Source organism: Corvus hawaiiensis, chromosome 6, assembly GCF_020740725.1.
Source record: "Corvus hawaiiensis isolate bCorHaw1 chromosome 6, bCorHaw1.pri.cur, whole genome shotgun sequence".
Taxonomy (NCBI): domain Eukaryota; kingdom Metazoa; phylum Chordata; class Aves; order Passeriformes; family Corvidae; genus Corvus; species Corvus hawaiiensis.
Window position 1 is genome coordinate 43,114,973 of NC_063218.1, and position 21,098 is coordinate 43,136,070.

General features: G+C 36.3%; 1 protein-coding gene across 9 annotated transcripts in view; it reads left to right on the forward strand.

The window, feature by feature from the left end:
* Positions 1-21,098, forward strand: part of LRRC4C (leucine rich repeat containing 4C) — a 498,265-nt gene that overhangs the window by 195,856 nt on the left and 281,311 nt on the right. For 6 of the 9 annotated variants that reach the window (XM_048306071.1, XM_048306074.1, XM_048306073.1 and 3 more), the window contains exon 2: positions 12,122-12,211. The exons of the other annotated variants lie outside the window; for them this stretch is intronic. The gene's annotated coding sequence lies outside the window, so the exon portion shown is untranslated. The remainder of the gene's footprint in view (positions 1-12,121; positions 12,212-21,098) is intronic. 9 annotated transcript variants of the gene reach the window in all.

The following is a 21,098-nucleotide window of genomic DNA, read 5'->3' on the forward strand; positions in this document are numbered from 1 at the left end:
CAAAATAGTTTTGACAGGAGCTAAAATGGTATAGTCAGAGCTATTTCTGGTCCAATTAATCTTTACATTAGAAGGTGTTTCACAGAGTGCTGCAGAAGTGAAAATTCATCTTTCTGAAAATTGCCAATTTCCATCAACATTGTAGCTGGCTAAGAAACTGTTTCTAGGACATATAAAATTAAACTGAAAGAATCTTTTTTCCTGACCTTCAAACAGGCTAGCTTCCAGTAAAAATGCAGTTGATGTATTTTGTAGAAATAAATTAAAAAATGATAAATTTAGGTAGACTCAAGAACAATCTTAGCAATGGTGAGAGTTATTAGGTTACAGGACACTGAAATTTCTCATAACTTTCATATTTGTCCTAACACTGCACTGGTCAATAGACAAGAAAATATATTCTTAGAGACAACATTGACCAAAAATAAAATAGAAGCACAGAGGTTGAATTAATCTGTTGACCTTGTGTATCTATGTCCTAATCTTCTGTAATGAATTGCCTGTTGCTGCATTGCTCATGCCAGCAGTGTAAGCCATCTTATATGTGGGGTCTCTGAATACTGGAAAAGTTCAGTCAATTTGCTGGAGTAATAACCTCCCCACTGTGCCATCCAGCTGCGCTGCAGCATGTAAATCATCCCTCCCAAAATGAAACATCTCCATTTCCTGCTCCTGTGCCCAGTTGTGTTGACTAAAGAGATTGTGGAATATTTTTGCTTTTAGGTGTTTTTGTTTTGATTTTGCTTAAGGAGTTTATTATGATTATTTAAATTGAAATCCTGGTAAATGAGGTATTTTGATATAAAATTGCAGTTGTTTTTCATATTTATCTAGAAAATCACAGAAACTTTTTATTTTGACTAATGCATATTTATGATGCCCCAAATTGATTCTTCAGAATATTGCCTGGTCATTTATTTGGTACAGAATCCATCAGAAGTTTGAAAGTGGTCAGGTAAAGGTTCTCAAAACTAACATTCAAGAAAGGCTGTTAATGATGTGCTCTTTCCCAGAGATCTTAGCTGTCTCCCTTGCCATTAGAAATTAAATATTAGATCAGTCTTGAAACATGAAGTTTTTGGTCTTTTATTACATTCTTTGATACTTGCCACAAGCTTCTATTATAACTTTACAAAGACCTATTTTTAGAAATGTCTGGTCTCTCTTTATATCATGATTCTTAGTGCAAGAAAATAAACACATTTCTACTGAAAGTGTGGGCACATTATTTGGCTCTTATTTGCTTCCAAAGCATCTAGTGGCCATCTTCCACTGGCTGTTGTGGAGAGTTTTCTTCTCAATGTTTTATGCTTTCAATTGCTGAAATAAGTCATGTGCCAGGCAGGAGGAGAAAAGGAAGTTATGCTCCTCTGATCACTGCTATATTTAAATGCCTGCTCAATGTAGTCTTTGGTAGTTTGACTAAGCATTCATCAGTTTTCTGTGTGCTTGCCTGAAGCTGCAAATTCTATGTTTTTAGGAAGGAGCTTTTTACATACTTTGCTGTTTTCAGGTCTGAGTACGCAGGTATAAAAGTTATATTTTCTGTATTTGCAGGAATAAATGAGATCCTGAACTTTTTCATTTTCCTTCAAAAGAAATACATTCTGTTACAAAGTATTCTTAGCAAAAGCCTGACTATGAAGGCACCCTGTGATGTACTCAGACCAGATGACTCCAATATGGTCTTCTGCCCTAAAATTTAGAGTAACTTGAGAATTTAGAAATTAAAAACACTGGAAAGTTGAGGTAGTTGTTATGCAATGTATTTTCTCTGTGTGACTTGTATATTCTGTCTATAATCTACAAAAAAAAAAAAAAGTAAACATATAAACGTGGATTTAGGAAACCAACAGAATGAGATGGCAGTAAAACATACGCAAAGCTGGAATCAAACATAAATAGGGAGAATTTAGCAAAAGACTAGCCTTCCCAAACCAGAGACTCAGGATCTTGGCTGGGTTTGCATCTATGCTCCAGCAAATCTGTAAGAACAGCACTGATGACAGCCTGATGGGGCAAGTGTGCAGCGGTCATATTTGGGACCACACAGCACCTATCAGCCATGCACATCTTGCTGTCTCTTCTCAGTACCTAAAACTCTCAGACTTCATACTGGAAGAGGGAGTGCTTTTGTAGTGATCAGGGAGAGACGACGGTACAGCATTGATCTTCCGGGTAGGCTTTTAAAAGACTAGCTCCAAGGATGAGGTAGGAAAGGAAAGTGTTGGGATTGACCATGTTGTACATACCAACTGCTTACGGCACATTTGGAGCTCTAGTGTGCATGGCAATTTAGTCACAAATGTGTTTAAAGCCTTTGTGCTGTGCCATGGTACCTGACCTTTGAATTAGGATGCTCCTGATCAAGGTCTTCTTGCTGACTACTGCTACTCAAGGAGTTTGACTGAGCATGGCTTAGGAAATCACAGTTTTCTTTTGTGGGTTGCTACTGTTAGGAATACAGGTTAGTCACTGTAAAAACGTTCCTAAGAATAGACAATTCCTACCCTTGCAGTGCTGGCACTGAGAATTACCAACATACTGTAACCTTAAAGCTGTGCAGAATTTAAAACATTTGTCTGAGTCCTCATGCTACAATTATTGCATTGTTAGTAGATTCATGGCCTGACATTTGCTACTGTCATCATAACAACCATGGTTGTAAGAAAGTAATATTCAAACCTGAATTGGTTCAATGTCTGACTCCTGAGAAAACACAACTGACACTAATTTACAGTCTCCAAATATGCTGTAAATTCCCATTATTTTCACTCGTTTTGCTCCAGTCTTTCCCCTTGAGGAAGTAAGAAGGAAAAGAAATAGGGTAGAGAAATTGATATATGTTGGGGAGATACAATTATTTCCTAAAAGTATTCTTAATGCTTCTCTCATCTTTCAGGTGTTCAGTATAGAGTGCTATGGGTATGGGGAGATCGGAGCTCTGTTTCACGGCTTTATTTTTTCCTTTAATTTTAAGCATATCAAACTTACTTAATTTTCGGGGTTCCCCTCATCACCCACCATAAGAAACTAATCATCAACACTAATAACCATAAAAGCTTCTGATTTAAGTGTTTCTTTAATTTTAAACCAATTATTAAAAAAAATACTTGTTCATTTCTATTCTCCTGCCTTAAGTGATCAGCATTATTTGAGTCCTTCATTTGAGTTGTTATTTCATTTAATGATCATCATCATTATAATTCTGGAATCTATATTGCACTTTCCCCTTTCAAAATATGCCTATTAGATGTATTTTAAAAGTATCTTATTTGTCTGAAAGCTTGTCTCAGCTCCTTCAAAGGACAGAGGAAAATAAAATATAAGTGAGTTTTAGGTATTGATGTGAAATAGTTTTCTGGGTCTGTGTTTCTGTCACTTCAAGGTCTCATCTTGAGATGGATGTTGCCTGGGAACTGAGAACCAGGAGAAAGGTGCTCCCTTACTCATGACACAGTCTTTTTATCTCTCACCCTTACCTTCAGGTGTTCTCTTTGTCTAAGGAAGCTGGCTTGAAAAGTCATAATCCCAGTTGTGAGACTAGAGTTAATAAATATTTTCATAAGAATGTTTAAGCAGAAAAGAGAAAGGTGGCCAGTATTTGTTGATATTAGCAAAGGAGAACAAATATATGAAGTAATGGTCATTAAATTACTTTGACACAATAAGTTGCTTCTTAGAAAGTGTAAATGCAGAAAAGAATTGAATATTTCTCTAAGTAAATCTTGCTCTAAGGGCCTACACTTCTCTGCAACAAGAGCAACCTGCTTCAAATAGAATGAGATTTCAAACCTGAGAGAATGTTATTTTATATAGAATTCTCTATAATTTTACATAGATATATTCCTAAAACTACTTTAATGTCATCTTAAGTGGAAGGGGGAATGGACTATGTTATTCAGCATGGGATCATGACTCAGAAAAGATAATACAAAAAGAGAATGGCCATGATGCCTTAGTAGCAGAGCAAGAGAGAAGGGTGGGAGCACTTCTAAGTGAATCTGAGATTTGCAAAAAGACTCTTTGATGTGCAAGAATTATGGACAGAAATCAGAACAAAAAGCAAGGTGTCTTCCTGACATATTAGCTGCATTCTATAAAAATGATGATATTAATTGATATTCTCCTAGTGTATTGTTAGCCAATTCCCTTCATAACTAGTAGATCTCTCCAGGGTATATACTGGAATCACTTCCCTTATTGTTTTACTAAATTCACCTCACACATCTGTCTCCATTCCCCTCTGATCGCTAGCCTTATACAACCTGAAGTTCACCTTCAGAGTCCTTTGCAATTCTTAACTTCCTTTTTGTTTCCGTGCTGAGGTCTTTTAGGTCTTACCCTCTGAAGATTTTGTACCCATTTTGGATGGAATAGCATTAATTTTCTTCAGAGTAGCTTGTGTGGATTTGTGCAGAAAACAGTGTTGGTAACATGACGACGGATGTTTTTGTTATTGCTGAGCAGTGCTTACACAAAATCAAAACTTGCTCTTCATCCCCTGCTGTCCCACCAGTGAATAGGCTGGAGCTGCACAAGGAGTTGGGAGGGGACACAGCCAGGACAGCTGAGGCCAACCATCCAAAGGGATATTACAGATCATAATGTGTCATGCTCAGCAATGAAAACTGTGAAGGGGAGAAAATCTGCAGGGACTGCCCTTGCTTGGGGACTGGCTGAACACTGATCAGTTGGTGGTGAGCAATGAGTTTTGCTGGATTTTTTAATTACTTGTTCTTGAGTTTGTTTTATTTATTTTTTGTAGGGGGTAGAAAAGGCATCTACCTTTTTATTTTTTGTCTTATTAAACTATTTCAACACGTGAGTTTTCACAGTTTTAGCATTGAAATTCTTTCTCACACAGCAGGGAGAAAAGTAAGCAGGCAGTTGTGTGTGTTTAGCTGCTTACTGAGTTTAAAAAGTGATATTCATTCAATTCTACACCTAATTTCCTTCCTTCATTTTTTCACTTTCAGCTCCATACCTTCTCTCCTGCTTCTTTCAGCACTTGGAATGACCTCTATCTTGCATTAACTTTCCTTTCTTCTGGTTATCTTCCAAGCTTTCCTTACAGACTCTTTTTCAGAGACTTACAGTGTGGGTTGCTCTCCAGCTGTTGCGACTTCAGTTAGCAATAAACTGATTCTTGTTTAAACTCTAAATTAAAAGATGATGACAAAAGTATGGTAATAAGTGTTATTTTATTTGTTTTATTTGTTTGGCTGTTGGACTGGATTAGTCAGGATTCTGCTACAAGGTTTTATGCAGTGTTTTGTAATGAACAGTGTAGTTTTCTGAAACTACAGATTAATAATTAGCTCTTTAAATATGTAAGTCAAAAAATATGAACTCATTTTTGATTGCTAAGTTGATAATCTCCTAATGATAGTATTATTAATATGAATTTATTTCATGTTCTTAACAGTTCATCTATAGACAATTCACAACTACTTTCAAGCTTATAGCTAACACTTGTTAAATTTTGGTTAGTTTCAATTATCTCCGTAGTTTTATTTTTCTATTGAAAGGTTATACAACTAGTCAATGCCACTGAAGATTTTGAACTTTGTATTATTGGAGGTGTGTTGATGTCACTTAACTTCTTTATATTTTCCATGTGATTTTCAATTTACGTCACTACATATTCTAATATTTGCTTTTGGATTTATTCATAGTGACTAGTTTCTTTCCTGATAATATTGATTTAAAACCCCCTCAAAAATAAGGTATAATTTGGCCAATACCAATTTAAATAAAAGGACTAAGGGAATATTTAAATGAAGGCAAATCAACATTTGAAAATAAATATGACAATCTTCAGAAAGCATTTATTCTCATATGTAACCCTTCTCTGCTTTGGGAAGCCACCTAGGATTCCTGTTTCAGTACAACAGTGTGCTTTTCCTCTGGTTCTTTTTATATAACTGATACAGAAATCTCTTATGCCTATTCATAAGACCATTTATATTCTGAACAGAACATGAAGATTTTAATTCTGTTTAAAAGCAGTGACTATAAGCAACATTTCAATTATATCTTAGGATAAATTTTGACTTTAGCAAACGTTTATGTTCCATTATGAAAAAAAATGTCATATGTACAGGCAGGGACATGAGTATAAATAAGTCAAATGGTTGTAAATATTGTATAATAGAACATAATCACTGTTTGCTAATTGTTTTCATGAATGTTATAGCCTTTTAGATATTATATTGAGAAGCATCTGTGTTAGCAACTGGAAGGAACTTTTGAAAATATTCTGTATTTTTCTTAACCATGTGTTTAACAATAGTCACATGGGAACCACCACCCCATGAGGTCTGGTAAGAAATCAGTGTTATGACCTGCTGTCTCTCTTATGATTTCTGTTTTTATTATGACTGACAGTTTTTTATTACTTTATTGCAGTTCCTGCATTATGTTTCTGTTTTTCTAAATACTCCATCAAATCTACATGAATGGCATTGGGTTCCCATGGCATTGTCTGGACTGCTTTTAGGTTGCCCACTGTTTTGATGATGTTTGTGGCTTCATGGAAGCGTTTTGATTTTAAGCAGACAATCCATGTTTGAACACCTGTTGGAAAAGAGGCACTTTGCCACATTCACAAAATGCTAAGAAATTGCCAATAAGTGGATTACATGTTTATAAACACAATAAAGAAGGTTAAGTAACATCTTACATTTTAATTATGAGACAGTATCAGAATTCAAATGTAACATGAATTGTTTTCTCAGTTCTGTTTTAACTGATATGGTCCCTTCTCTACTTGCTTTTGAGCATGTAAAAATACAGCAACCAGACTGACTTTATCTTCTTTACGTGCAGAGCTTCAAGTTCAGGCCTGAAAGCATGTAAATCCTGTTTAAACTTATGTATGCTCTGACCTTATCCTTTCTGAGCTGTCTACCTCTTTTCCATCAGTAATCTCAAGAAACTTTTACTTCCCCCTCACTACATTTGAAGATGAAGTAACATGGCAAAGTTCACAAGGAAGATACGGAAAATGAAGTAAGTCTTGCATGTAGTAACCTGTAAATTTTGAGTGCTCCTTATCAGGACACCTTAAAATCCATTGATTTCAAACAGCTCAGTTCTGTGAGCAACCAGGATTCACAAATACCATGCCTGATTCTTTGTGGATGTTTTCCCCCCAGTAACACACGGACTACCAGAAATGATGTAGAATTTGCTTTCTGTGAATTCTTTCTTCCTCCAGAGATTTGATCCTGCACTGTATGGGAAATACAGGAATAATTTTCAAAATAGAATTGTAAAGCATTTGGCTAAAACAGAGAAAACACTAGCTAATCTAATGCCTACAGCATATTTCTTCTTTCTTCCTGGGAGGCAATAGACTTGTTCTGGGTTCTGAAAAATTCTGCATTTTTTCATAATGTTAATAAATTGGGAAAACAGGTTGATTACAATAATGTCTTGTCTGGGCAGTACTTGGCATTGTTCAATGCATTTATTTTAGGAAGGAAAGAGGGCAGGATGTTACACTAGGAAAGAGTAAGTCTCTGTAGTGGTGTTGCAAAAGAAAAATTTCAAAGTCTTTGTAATTTAGTTGTGAGATGTAGGGCAACTGTTAAACCCCAAAGCAACATCACCTGATGTTGTGAAGGTTCCTGCAGCTGCAGAACTTCTTGCAACAAATTGAGTAATTTCTGACAAGCTCTGTATCACTCCTGGAAGCTCAAAGTAATTCACTTCCTATGAGCAGCCTTCACTGACTGTTCCTTGTGCCGCAGCTGTAAAACAAACAAACAAAGCTGTAAGGACAGAAACTTGTTGAATTGTAGGCACTACTGTACCTTAATGGCTCTGTATTGAACCAGTGCCTTAGAAAGATAGCTTGAAGCTATCACCTTTCCTTATGGATAAAGTATAAAACTAAACCCAAGCTTTCCTGTAGTAGTTACATTATCTGCTGCTTAGCTTTTGAGCAGTAGAACTGTTGACCAAAACCTGAGCTCTTACAGTTAATTCTGTGTAGCTGTATAACTTCTGAAATTTCTGTTTTATTAACACCAGCGCTGACTTGAATTGTTTTGTACTGCACTTGTGTTGGCTCTTAGACAGTTGTGTTTTGAAGTCTCGGAGGGATTTTGATTGAGTAGTTGCTTGTGACACCACTGTATTTGCATTCTAATGTTTTTAAGGGAAAGAAATAATTTGAAATGTAACAGCAATGTTATATAAGCTTTAGGTATGCTAACCCATTTTCAAGATGAAAATTGAACCTGAAGCAAAGTCCTTAATTGGCCCTTCTGTTTACCCAACACTACTGAAATTAGACATAATTCAGTCTTTTTTTTTTTTTTCTTTTAAAAAAAAAAGTTCTGTTGTTACATTTTCTCCCCATTTTGCTCATTATAAGCACTGTTTTAGCCCCCTCTACACTATTACCTTATGCTCCTCTAAGTTAATTTAAAGAGACTGACTAGCACTGAACACATTTTGTTGTGGGCTAATTGGTTGGCCTTGCGTCAACTCTGCTGTTCTTTCCATCTTCCAGAAAACTTCATTTACTTTGAATGGTAGTGCTATGGGTTGCCTTTGTGGAAAACCCCCCCAAAAACCAAAATCAAACCAAATTAAAATGCATGGTAGGAAAGTAACACAGAGATGTAATTACATGGAGAAGAAATGTCTGTATAAGGATAAATTTGGAAAGGTTGGGTCAAAATGTGACTTATAACTACAGAAAGGGTTATAAGACTTTATAAGGGGAGGGTTTTATAAAAAACATTAGATTTAAGAAAATATTAACGGTGTTGTATGATATTATTGGGGTAGGTGAGCATATAACAAATACCTGAAAAGAAGATGAGTTATTCCGTGAATCTTCACAAGAAAGTAATTACAAGCCTATTTTTAATAATAAATTAAAATACATATAAATTAAAATACAAATAAATTAAAATTGAAACCACATTAACACAGATGAATATAAGTTGTTTATTTATTGTATCCTGATATCCTGGAAGTAGTTAAGTAACTGGAAACTGTTAGTGTGGGAGAACTAGCAGGACAGACAGCTTGAAAAGGGTCAGCATTGCACCTAGCTGAGGCTTATAGAGGACTATATAGTAAGTACATTTAATACATTATCCTGCTGCTGAAGTGGCAAGTTAAAATAAACAAAAGTACAAATGCAATAGAAATGTATGTATGACATAGTAATATTTCCACTTCACTTAACTGTGGATGGGGTATTTTGTTTGTATCTGGAGAAGATTTGATAAATTCAAAAATTCTGATAGTAGGAAAAAAAAGCTGGTGAAATTCCCAAAGGTTTGTAGCGTGGGTTTTTACACTGAAGACTGAGATCAGTTGTTTTCATTCTCACTGCAGGTGAGACAAGGAGTTGTGTTTTTTATTTCCTAGTTTTAAACACAGGGAATATGATATTAAGAATAACAGAACAATGGAAAAATACTGTCACAAATGTTTTTTGCTAATAGTTTCTCTAAGTAACTAAAGGGCAAGTAGGCAGAAGTCTGTCTGAAGATCCTTGATTCTATTTCTGTAAAATAGTGTGTGTGCTAGCTGATTAGTTGAATTCTTCTGAAGTGCTGCATTTGGAGGATATTAATAAATAAATGTAAGTGACACTACTCTGGGGATGTGGATGTTGAAAACATCTTACACGTTTTGCTGTCTTTAAACTTGCCATGTGTAATCATTATCATTCTCTTAGCTACAGCTTTTCAAGCTTGAGACCCTCTGCGGTCTAGACAACACTAATTATAACAGCCTTGACTAAAGTTTGTGTAAAATTTTGTAATTACATCAAAATTGCATCATGCTGATTAAATGCGTTTTCATATTTAGATTATCTCACCTTAATTTACTTTCTTCTCTTATTACTTTTCCTCCCTTAAACTCATAATGCTAAACTTTCAGTAGTGCTTATTAAAATATAAAATGTTTGTACATGAGAAGATAATTGGTTTCAGCTCTTTATGTTTAGTAGTGACACTTTTGGTCACTATGTGATAATGGGCTGTGAGACAAAATATTTTGAAGGACTTCATAGTCCTAATTTTACATAAAACCATTATACTCTTCTTCCCTGAACTCGTTTCTGTGATGTGCCATATGGATGTCTTCTTAAACGTCAGTAAATGGACTTTTCCCCCCAGATTTTATATTTCTCTGGTTTCATTTTATTTTTTCTTACTCAAATTTGCAATATTTTTACTCTAATGATCTTTGCTTCCATACCCCTTATATTCACAATAAGCAGATGATACCAGGGACTAGATATTTCCATGTAGTCACTGCAAGCCCTAAACCCACCTATACGCTTAGGTGGCAGTCTTAATATTATGTGGCCATGTATGTGAGTGGGAAACAAACTTCACTGTTATCCAAGGCACAGAGGCTGCATTGAACTGCTGCATTCTTAGGCAGGAATCAGTTGTCTTTTAACTGCTCCTGTGGAGACACTTCTATGAGAGTCAGAGCAGGTGAGCTGCATATGAATGAATCCTTGGAAATTTTTTCTTGTAAGAGACATAGTTTGGTGAGGGAAAGGCTGCAGATACTTAACTTAGAAATGTAAAGATCATTTTACCATGTTTTATGCATTTTTCTACTCTCTGTGAACCCATATAACTTTTGGACAACTGGAAGGCATCGAACCAGGCAAGAGGTTATTGGGAATTAAAGAACCATAGAATAGGTTGACTCAGAAGGACCCTTTTAAAGGTCATCTGGTTCAACCACTCTGCTTTGGGCAGGGACACCTTCCACTTAATCAAGTTGTTTGTATCCAGTCTGTATTTCTTTATGGCTAGATAAATGCAGGATGTCAGAATCACAGTTCCATGAAAGGCTGACAAAACTGGAAAGGTGTATCATGCTACCAGCACTCATTCCATGAGCACCTGCATGCCATCACTTGTTTCTTTGTAAGAATTTGATGAAGCTTTAGATGATGAGTGGACTTATTAGGCATAACCTAACATATTGTCTCACTGCAGCTCACCCTCAGTTATATTTTCTCTCAGTCTTGAAAGGTTAAACATTACTAAAAGCTTCTAAGTAATTTTTTTCTCAGTGCTTAGCTTCCTCGTCTGTAGGATGGCTGAAAACTGGTTCACAGGGGTCACAAACAGTAAGGAAAAAAAGGTTTAAATAATTTAGCTAACAATTTAAAAAAAATATTCAGGCATCTGCAGAAATACATTCACTAATCAAAACTGCTTGAAATTCTCTGTTGACAGCAAGGAACATTCCACAATACTAATGGAAATCTTACCATGTTTTTTTTTTTTTTTTTTTTTAGGATAAGAGACAAGACTTGCTAACTAGGATTTTTTTACAGCTGCACGAGGCAAAATTTTTAAAATCAGTTTAATTTCCTACTAGAGGGAATGTTATGCTCTATTAAACTTCTGTCAGAGCAGTAGAAATAAACTGTATATAGACCATATATATACACGTGTGTATGTATAGAGTAGTCTTCATTTTCTTGCCAGCCTATTCCCCTCTTAAACTGATTTCGCTACAAGAGTTTATTATTCAGCCTACCTGATCTTTTCTTCATGGATTCTCTCATTAATACATATTGAAAAGAGATAAAGGGAGGTACTCTGGGATGTAATGGGCAAGATTTTCTTCAAATCTTTTTGCCATTAATTTTCAAGGAAAATCTGATTTTTTTTTTTTTTTTTTTTTTTTTTTTTTTTTTTTTTTTTTTTAATAGGAACAATGTTAGGGGTTTTTTGGACAAGATTCTGTTTTCTGTTAGACTCTTTGTGAAAGGCATTTTTGGTTGAAATTGAGAATGCTTGCTTCCTGAAAATAAAACGTTTTTTTCTGGTGGTACAAAATAAACCAGAAATACTAAACTCCTTGTAGCTCAAGTAACGTTAACCTATACATGAAACATATTTTGAGTATTACAATATCTTAATAGTATGCTTACACTTACAAGTAAAGATTTAATTATGCAGGTTTTTTAACGAAATTGTAGCATGTTCCTGTAAATTTCCCAGCTATGGTTATGTATTTTCACGTATTATCACAATGCGGCTACTAAAAAAACCTGCGTATAATTTAACCTCGTGGGGTTTTTTTGTTTGGTTTTTCTTTTGTCTTTCAGAAATGAATTCCTTTATTGCAAGAAATCATGGTTATTTATTGATTCAGAAAGAAAACGGACTGATATTCTCTTGGGTGTTCTGAACAACATGTAAGTTGTCATGTCTTCAGTTTAGGTAGTGATTATGATTTGATTTTAACAAAGAAACCTTTGGTTAGAGATGTTTCTTAATTTATTTTTTTTCCACAGCAGCAGATAAGGTACAGTGGTAGATTGTCTGAGGTAACACTTTTTGGAAGATATTTTTATCCCCTTGTTTTACTTTGCACATTAATATTCATCCGGTGCTATTAATCATTCGTACGCTTCAGATAGGAAGGTTCATAGCAGCACAACTTAAAATTAATCCTAACAGATAAGTGAAGCTCTAAAAAAAAAAAAATTTATACAGGGCCTACTTGGTCAGGAAAATGACCTGGCACTTGATAAATACCTTTATTAGTTAACTTCCCCCAAAAATAGCAGTATTTTTTTATGGTAGAAACTGCAAAAACACAACTACGCAGTGCCCGACAGAAGTGTAAACTCTGATTAAAATTTTCAGTTTGGAGGAGACATTAAATAATATTAATTACCTTCTCTGACTTAATGTGCTAGTACAGAAAGGGAGGCTAAAAAGGGCATTTGTTATTTCCCCTGGCAATGTGTGCAGAGCATTGTCACTACTCAGTAGCAGCATTGTTTCTGGTATTGCTAGTGGAACAACACTCTTAACTTTTCTTCTGTTGATGTTTGATTTCATTGCCATGAGCATTTCCTGCTTGAAAAATACACAGTTCTTGAGGTTGGATCTCTGTTATTCGTTTGACTTTTGAAAGGCTAATTGATTCATCTTTGTTCATGGTGTTGTTTCGGTCTTGTCTGTGCACAGACATTTGCGGGGACAATTCATGGGCTCCAGTGTTCCGAGACTGAATATCTGTCATCCAAGCAGTCATGCACTCGCACAGAAAGAGGATTTTGAGCATCCTGGTTTTCAGTGTTTTCAGCACGATTTCTGTCACTGTTTTTAGAAGAGCTCTAGTCCACGGGTAGAAGTGATGTCACTGGCTGAGGAGATGTGCCGTATATAGTGACTAGCCAGAACTTAAACGTGAGGTTTGACACACAGCCAGTCAACTTGTCTTTGGTCAGGTGAATTTTCCAACAACTCTAAAAAATAAATTACTTAATAAAAAATGGTGTTTTTTCAAATAAATTATCAGTTGAAGGAAAGAATAGATTGAATCTGTTCAACTGTAGGTGGGGATTCTCGAACTGGGATATAAAAGCTATGAAGTGGAAACTGCAGCGTGTCTGTGTTCTCTGCTGAAAGACTGAAAACAAGAAACTGCAAAATGGGTCCTATGGACAAAAAGGCTGGAGGTGTGGTGTCAAAATTATTGTTTTAGCTGGACAGTTGACAAAGATGTTTGTAGCTTCCTGCAGAATTAGACTGGTAGAAAAATAAAATCACTGGGCATCCCTTTATCAACATCTAGATAGTTATTTTTTTCTGGTTCATAAATATTTTCAGTGTCATGATCAGAGGATTTAAGATCAAGTTTTTCATTGTTAGGGAAAGAAAATTGTTTTTCCATTATCGCATTGTGAAGATGAATTCTTTTCTTTGATATGCTCATTAGATTTTCTGATAGAAGCCATCCATTTGAAACAAAAAGTGAAATGTCTTAGTACCATTTTATTATCTAGGCTAAAAGTTAGGTTGCAGTTGGCCTAAAATGACTGTAGCTATTGGCTGTAGCTGATCCGGAAGCCTCAGCTTTCCATATATGACATCCCATAATTTACATTTTCTGCTATTACAGCACTTACAGTTTTACGATGCCCAGTTGTTCTCCCTGCTTTTTGGAAGAGACTCCTAGTCCTTGTTGTTGTAAAAGGTTAGCAAAAGATGTGCTGCACACAATACTGATTTATTTACACATCCCTTAGTCTAGCAGCTAACAAGATAGCTAAACACACGTGCTGCAGGTGTTTGATTTTCAGCACATTCAGCAATCAAAGGTATTCTAGCAGCCACAGGGTGGTGTCAGTACTGGTGAGAACTGATCTACATTTTGCAAGAACTTTTTTTCAGATCAGAAAATGCAGATTAGGGGAAACTAAAATGTGTGTCCTCAGTCAGTCTTTCATCCCAACTGATTACGTTCAGGAATAACAGTGCTCTTCCAGTAGAAGCTAATTAAACATGGTTCCCTTACAGAAGTAGTCTGCCACAAAGCCTGGAAAGTAGAAGTCAGGCTGTGCTCCTAGCTGGGGTGTTTTGGTGCTAGAAGTAGCTCTTAGGAACCCTGGAGGATGGGGTTGGGATTAGAGCTGGAGCTCTCTGTGCTTTGAAAAATCTTGTCTGGCTCAGGGGGCTTCACTTCTGGGGTTAAATTAACTCCCACCCTCTGGATCGGTATATGGAATTTTTGAGTACTTGACAGTACATTAAGGATCTGTGAATCTGGGGCATCTCATGATATGTTTCTTTTGTTTCTGTGCTGTCTTTAATATCTTTCATTTGCTAGAGTTCTTCATGATTTAGTTTGTTCTGTGTTTTTACAAAGTATCATTATTTCATGGAATAGAAATTCTGTTAGGAATTTTATTGTTGTGTGATTTGGGGGTGAAAAATTAATCATCTGAGTACTGTTGATAATAATCCAGGTACACATTATTTTAAAAGGGTTTTATGTGGATATTATTCTTCAGCTGAAAACACTGTTTGGGAATGATTGATTTAATTCTTTTCTCTGGTTAGAGACTTGGCTTTTAACTGGAAGCATTTTATACTGTGTAGTTACATGAGGCACTGTTATTTTCAATTCAACAGAAAATGGCTCTAAGAGCAGAGAAATGAGTGACATTGTGTTAGGGGACTGTGTATCACAAAATACACAGCTTCAGCTTGCATGCAAAAACATCATTTAGCTGTGATAATAGAAATTAGATTTCAATCAGTATGCCCTTTGTTATTAATCCATTTTTCTCCTTTCATCTGAAGAGGTCCTAATAACACTTTAGACAAATCATACTCTTTAAAAACTGATTTGAAATAAAAATGCTTTTGAAGCCTTGTGATTTCAGGCATGCATTTTGTAATAATAATATGTTTCCTTGCTGCTAATGTATTGACGCATACTTGCAAATTTGCATAATGTTGTTCTTTTATTTTTGGTCTAAGTTCATTGTTAGGGATTAAGGAATTCTTCACATTTAAGCAAATTTGTGAGGGAACTGTAGGAGCTACAGTAAGAAGACTAAATTTGAAGACCTAATAAAGACCTTAAGTTCTAAGCACTGGTTATTAATTTGGAGGGTTGGAGGCCTGAGGTTAACTTTTTCCTTTGGGGCAAAAGTGGTGATGTTTCAAGGAGTTATAAATCTTTGATGTTTCATCAGTTTCAACTACTGTCTGAGGGTGAGGAATTTGGAGTGTGTGCACCCAAGCAAACATTTCTGTGTGCATTTTTCATAGCAGAACTCTCATATAGGTTAGGCTGCTATTAGAGTCTCAACTGTACATCTTTATGCAGCTACATTCCAGCAGACATTTTTTGTGATACAGAAAAAGACGCTGGTATAGGAAGGCTTTTTATCAGCGACTGTGGTTATCTTTTTGGTTTCTAGGGCCAGCTTGAAGAACAAAAGACTTACTGTCAAAGATGTTGAGAAATTACTGCTAATTTAGTAACATTTCTTAGTTTCTTCTGCTGCTTTTAGTCTAGAAATTCTTAGTTCCTTAATATCCCCTTTTAAAAATACCCTTTTGAAGAGGGGAGAGTAAACAACTCCCCTCTGTGAATGTGGCTATAACGCTCTATCAGTGCATACCGCTTCCTGACACTCTCCCTTTGTGCTACCCTGATAATGAGTGTTGCACCCAAAATTCTTGTCTTGAGGACCTTAAAGGGGTCTCTCAGTTATTGTCTGCTGTCTTAAAATCTTGCTGCTTCTTGTAGGGCTGATTTCACCGCAAACAAACCCTTTTCCCATACAGTGTCTTGCTTTTCTACATCCTTAAAGCTGCGTGAGTAAAATTGGATTGTATGAGTGGGATCCTCTGGTCCATGCTGCCACAAGAATTGACAGCCCATGGACACAAAAACCCCACTCAGCCTGCAAAGGGTCCTCTGGATGAATGGGGCCAAGAGCTTGATATATTCCTCCCTCAAAACCCAGCAGCTTTAGGGCCTCCATATGGACCAGTGTCCAGCCCCAAGAAGCTCTTTTTCTGGTTAAATCACACAAAGGCCAGGTTATGATGGAAAAATCAGGAAAATTCTTCCTCCAACGCCCCAAGAATAAAGGACATGACGAGGTGTGTCTTTATGCAGTGGTTTTTATCTGCTCTGGCCTCCTGTGGCCACCCCCTCACCCCCCCTTCCCCCCCCATGTGGGGCTTCTGCTCTGATAGCCACTCTGGGGCTGTACTGGATCTCCAGGGCAGGGGTGGGACATTGCTTCCAGTGAGCCAGTGACTGACAGCTGCACTAGAGGCTGCAAAGGGGATGGGCTGTGGGGCAGAGCACCATTCCACCTTTGCTGACCGTGGTCGGCCCCCTCCTGCACACACCTTAGTTGTTTTGAGAACAGTCATTGTTTTTTCAGTCTTTTTCAGACTGTGAATATACTGGGCTTATAAAAAATGGATTTGAAACGTTTCAAGCATTAATGTCTGCAAGGAAATATAGCTAATATTATTAGGTATCTGAGCCGCTTCCACACACCCAGGGCAGAAAGTGAAAGAATAAAAAGGCGGCTTTGATTAGAGTACATCAAGACCACGTGCACTTCAAGCTAGTTTTCATAAACTTTTATGTATATTAAACACAGTTGTTTATGTGTTTAAATTACATTTACTTCATTTCTATTAATTAAACATTTGTATTTCTTAGATACTGTCATCTTTAGCAACTTAGTACAGTGAGTGTTATTTATACCATATATTACATGTTAAATACCACCTTATTCCCCAAAATGAAAACTCTACTGACTCACTTGAAGGGTTTCAGTCATCATGCTACAGGCTGACAGTGAAATTACTACAAAATTTGTTTTGTCACCAATTTGAAAGTCCCTTTGGAATAGAAATAAGATTATGTCCTGTGCATCACCAGTTTATGGTCTTGGCATTTAAAATATTTCTGGTAAATGTGGCATGGTTGATACTGATCAGTTAGCTGAAGCTTCTTAAGTTATCCCTAAATGTCAACAAATGTTTGGATTTTTCCCCCCTAGTGTCCTTAGAGCCTTGATATATTTACATATAAACAGCTTCCGAGATTAAAAAAATTAAACAAACATGTTATCTGCTGTTATTCTCTATGACTGTCCTTTTAAATGCCAGAACAACAATTCTAGATTTGAATTTGCCCAAACTGGAGTGTTCTTGGTTTTGCAGAAAGGCTTGAAGGACTATTTAGCTTTTAACCCTTTTTGTTACAGGGCCCTGTGATCTTTTAGGCCAAAGAATTGAAAGCTCTCATAGGTGACTGAAAAATAGGAAAATACTATGGTTTTGTATATACTCGTTATGGATTCTTTTTCTGCTAGACTGAGAGACGTTTCCTTGGTACAGACTCAGGGATGCTGCTTTGCTAGAGAGTTTTCCCTTGCTTCCAGAGTTGTTATTTGCTCTGGCTGCTGCAGAGGTGCAGGGCTGCTGTCACACAGCTGGCAGCTTGGCCCTAACACAGGGAGCAGCTGTCCGTGCACCATGTGCTAGCTGAAAGGTTGCAGTCGGGTTTGGAAGCGAGGTGCGTGCCAAGACCAGATATGTGATGAAATGATCTTGTTTTGAAGGAAAATTTTGATAGAAGTCTTACAGTACTTTGAACTTTGTACACTAAAGAGATGTAAGAGTCAAACTTCTCCCCAGTACTAAAAAGTGGTGTTTGAAATTCCCCAGTTTTGAGGCATTGAAATCAAAACCACTGTTGGGTGCTTCTTTGTTGCTGCTGTTTTACTGGCATCTTGACAGTCCTTGTCTTTGTTGAAGTACAAGTCTTCTGTTTGATAAATGTTCCAAACTGCTTTATTAAAAGAAAAGCCAGATACTCTAGTGATCCTTATGAAGTATATTCTGAATTTGTTGTTGAGAAAAGGAGTAGAATTGATATGGTAAAGCTGTATCTGTGGTGTGAAAAATGGATATCAAAAATTTAAACTCTTTTTTTTTTTTTTTTTTCTGAGAACTGCATTATACCTGAGAATAAATTCCAGCTCTTTGTATGCATTTATGTTGTAGTTGTATGCATTTGTGTTATAGTATATATTTCTAATATTTACCTAATACAAAATTAAGGCTAATATATGGTAGTGTAGTTTTACACTTGCTATGCACACTTGTTTTTCTAACAGGTCTGCTTTCCTCAAAGATAAGATGCCAGGCTGTGATTTATCTATATGTCTGTCTAAATAATCTAAATATCGATGCCATAGAGAAGATGTATCACTTCAGTTCTGGTATTCATTGCCAGTTTTGTTAGAGAATTGTCACTTCTGTAAGTGGAAATACTTCAAGCATTGGGAAAGAGTAATTAAGTTTGGATAATGCTGTTTTGCTAAAATAAAACTAATTTCTTCACTAAATTAAATTCCAAATCTATTCAAAGTTCTGCAATATTAATTTACCAATATCCTGTCCACCATACACATAGTCACTCACTCCTGTTTGCTACTTAATTCTATTTTGTTCTTTTGGAGGCTAGGTACTGTTCACAATCAAAAATGTCTGTATTAATTCATTCTCGTTCATGCTGGTGGTCTGTGTATGTCTATATTGTAATTTTTTTAAGGCAACACGCCTTTTGATTTGAGAAAACAATGCTGTTAATTATACTATGGATACGACCACATACTTCTACCTAAAGAAGCCACACACTTTCATCGACTCCCACTGTAATGAGGATAGTAGGAGAAGAAAATAAGAGCTAGTGAAAATGCATGTTATGAGAAATATCAGCTACTTAATGTCACTTGAAACAGTAAAATAAGTTCTGGTGAAGAAATTTTCTTTACTAGGTAATAAACTAAAAATACCTGGTAAATCACCAACAGTTGGCAGATGAATACGAGTGCGAATAATGAGTATGATTGATAAATAAAGCACACATTTCTCTAGCTTATCTTCTTGCACTTATCTCCATAAATACATAGTGTAAATACACTGTGAGAGAAAGGCAAAGGTGCATTAAAATAGGAAGTACCTGAAATTTCACAAGGTGATCAGCACAAAAGAATTAAATGCTATGAATTTTTTTATTACGCAGAAATTTTATTAAACAGTCACCCCAGCTCTGTTGCTGGCACCTATATAAGCTTAGATCACATTAAACTCTGCATTGTTTTCTACTTGATATGTTGCAGGTCTTAAGTCAGGGGGGATCTGTGGCTAGAGTAATCTATGAATGCTATCAGGCAATGTGAAAAATACAGCTACTGTTACCCTAAACACATCTGAGATGAATCAGGGCAGCAGAGTAGCTTTAAATGTTCCTGCTGTTGCACATCATGAACCTGAAAATGGATCACTCCTGTTCTCCAGAACGCAGTCAAAATGTCTCACCAACAGAACAGGAGTGCTTCCACAAGCTGTCTCATGGCTCTGTGTAATTCTTGAAAAGCTCCTTGGCTGAGCCCAGAGTAGTAAACCTTGGTAGCACTTGCTGTAAGGGTCTGCAGCAGCCCTTTTCAATCAGCCTGTGAGCTTTGAGTGAGTCAGTAATAATGCAAGGACAGACTACACATTTTCACTTAGGACATAGTTGGTAGGGACACCCTTTTGGGTGTGGAGAGCTGCATCAAGTGGAAGAGCTGATCAAAACTATTATTTTAACAGTTCTGGAGATACAGACTAGTCTGTTCTACTGTCCTGACCTGAATTATGGGACCTAGACAGCTGAATGCAGGTATAATCCTAGATGATAGGTATTAGGTATTCTTATATCCCTCCCTTGTTTTTTTTGCAACTTGAGACAACCATGTTTCTGTGAGTTTTGGGTGGTTTTATTTCAGAAAAAAAAGTCAAAAATTTTAAGTAACTTCAGAAAAATTGGTGCCAAAGAAATCTATTTGAAGATGCTGTGATTTTTCCTAAAGGAATAGTTCTATTTTAGAGTCCTGTGAGACAAAGCTACAACTTACCAAAAGATGGGATTTTCTACAAGATTCATACTCCCAGCATCTTTATTAGAAAGTACTTAGATGATTTTCTATTTAAAATGCTGTTAACTTGGATAAATGCCCAAGTTTCATACTCCAATTACTGTACATGTCCTTTAGTGCTACTACCTTAGTAAAATAATTGGTAAAAATACTGGCATAAAAATGGTGAATACTTAATTTATATTCCCTATATGAAAAATAGAAAATATGAAAGTAAACACCTTTTGTTTCCCTTTCACTGTATTAGTCCATTTTGAGCCACTTTTCAAGCTTCCACGGAAGCGTTTATCCAGAGACATGGAAGCGAGATCAGAAATATGAGCAGCAAGCTCTGACTTCCTGCACTTTCTGTGCCCTTTCTGCCAAGCCAGAGCAAATGTATATTTGTTACTCCTCAGTGCATGTTATGAATCAGCAGCAAAAGGAGGACAGATATAGAAGGATGTCATTCAGGGTGAGACAGAGTCATAGTTTTTATAATTCTTCCATTATGCCTTCTATTTTCCTTATGTTATTGTCCTCCTAGGCCCTAAAGCTACTTTAAAGAACAGTACAAAGCAGCTTTGGTACCATACTGACTCAATTTCAATGTCATTAACTCCTCCTCCATCTCATAGAAATTCTCTTATGGTATTCTGAACATTCCTTTTTTCAATTATCTTTCATTTTCATAAGCAGCTGTTTGAATGACCAACAAAGTGCAAAAGTCTCTCTTTCTGATACGTATAGCCAGAAGGCATGTCAGACACATAAAATAGACTGAAAAAGTCTATCCAGTGACACTAAGTGGTGGTAGACCACTCAGAAAGACAAAATTCTG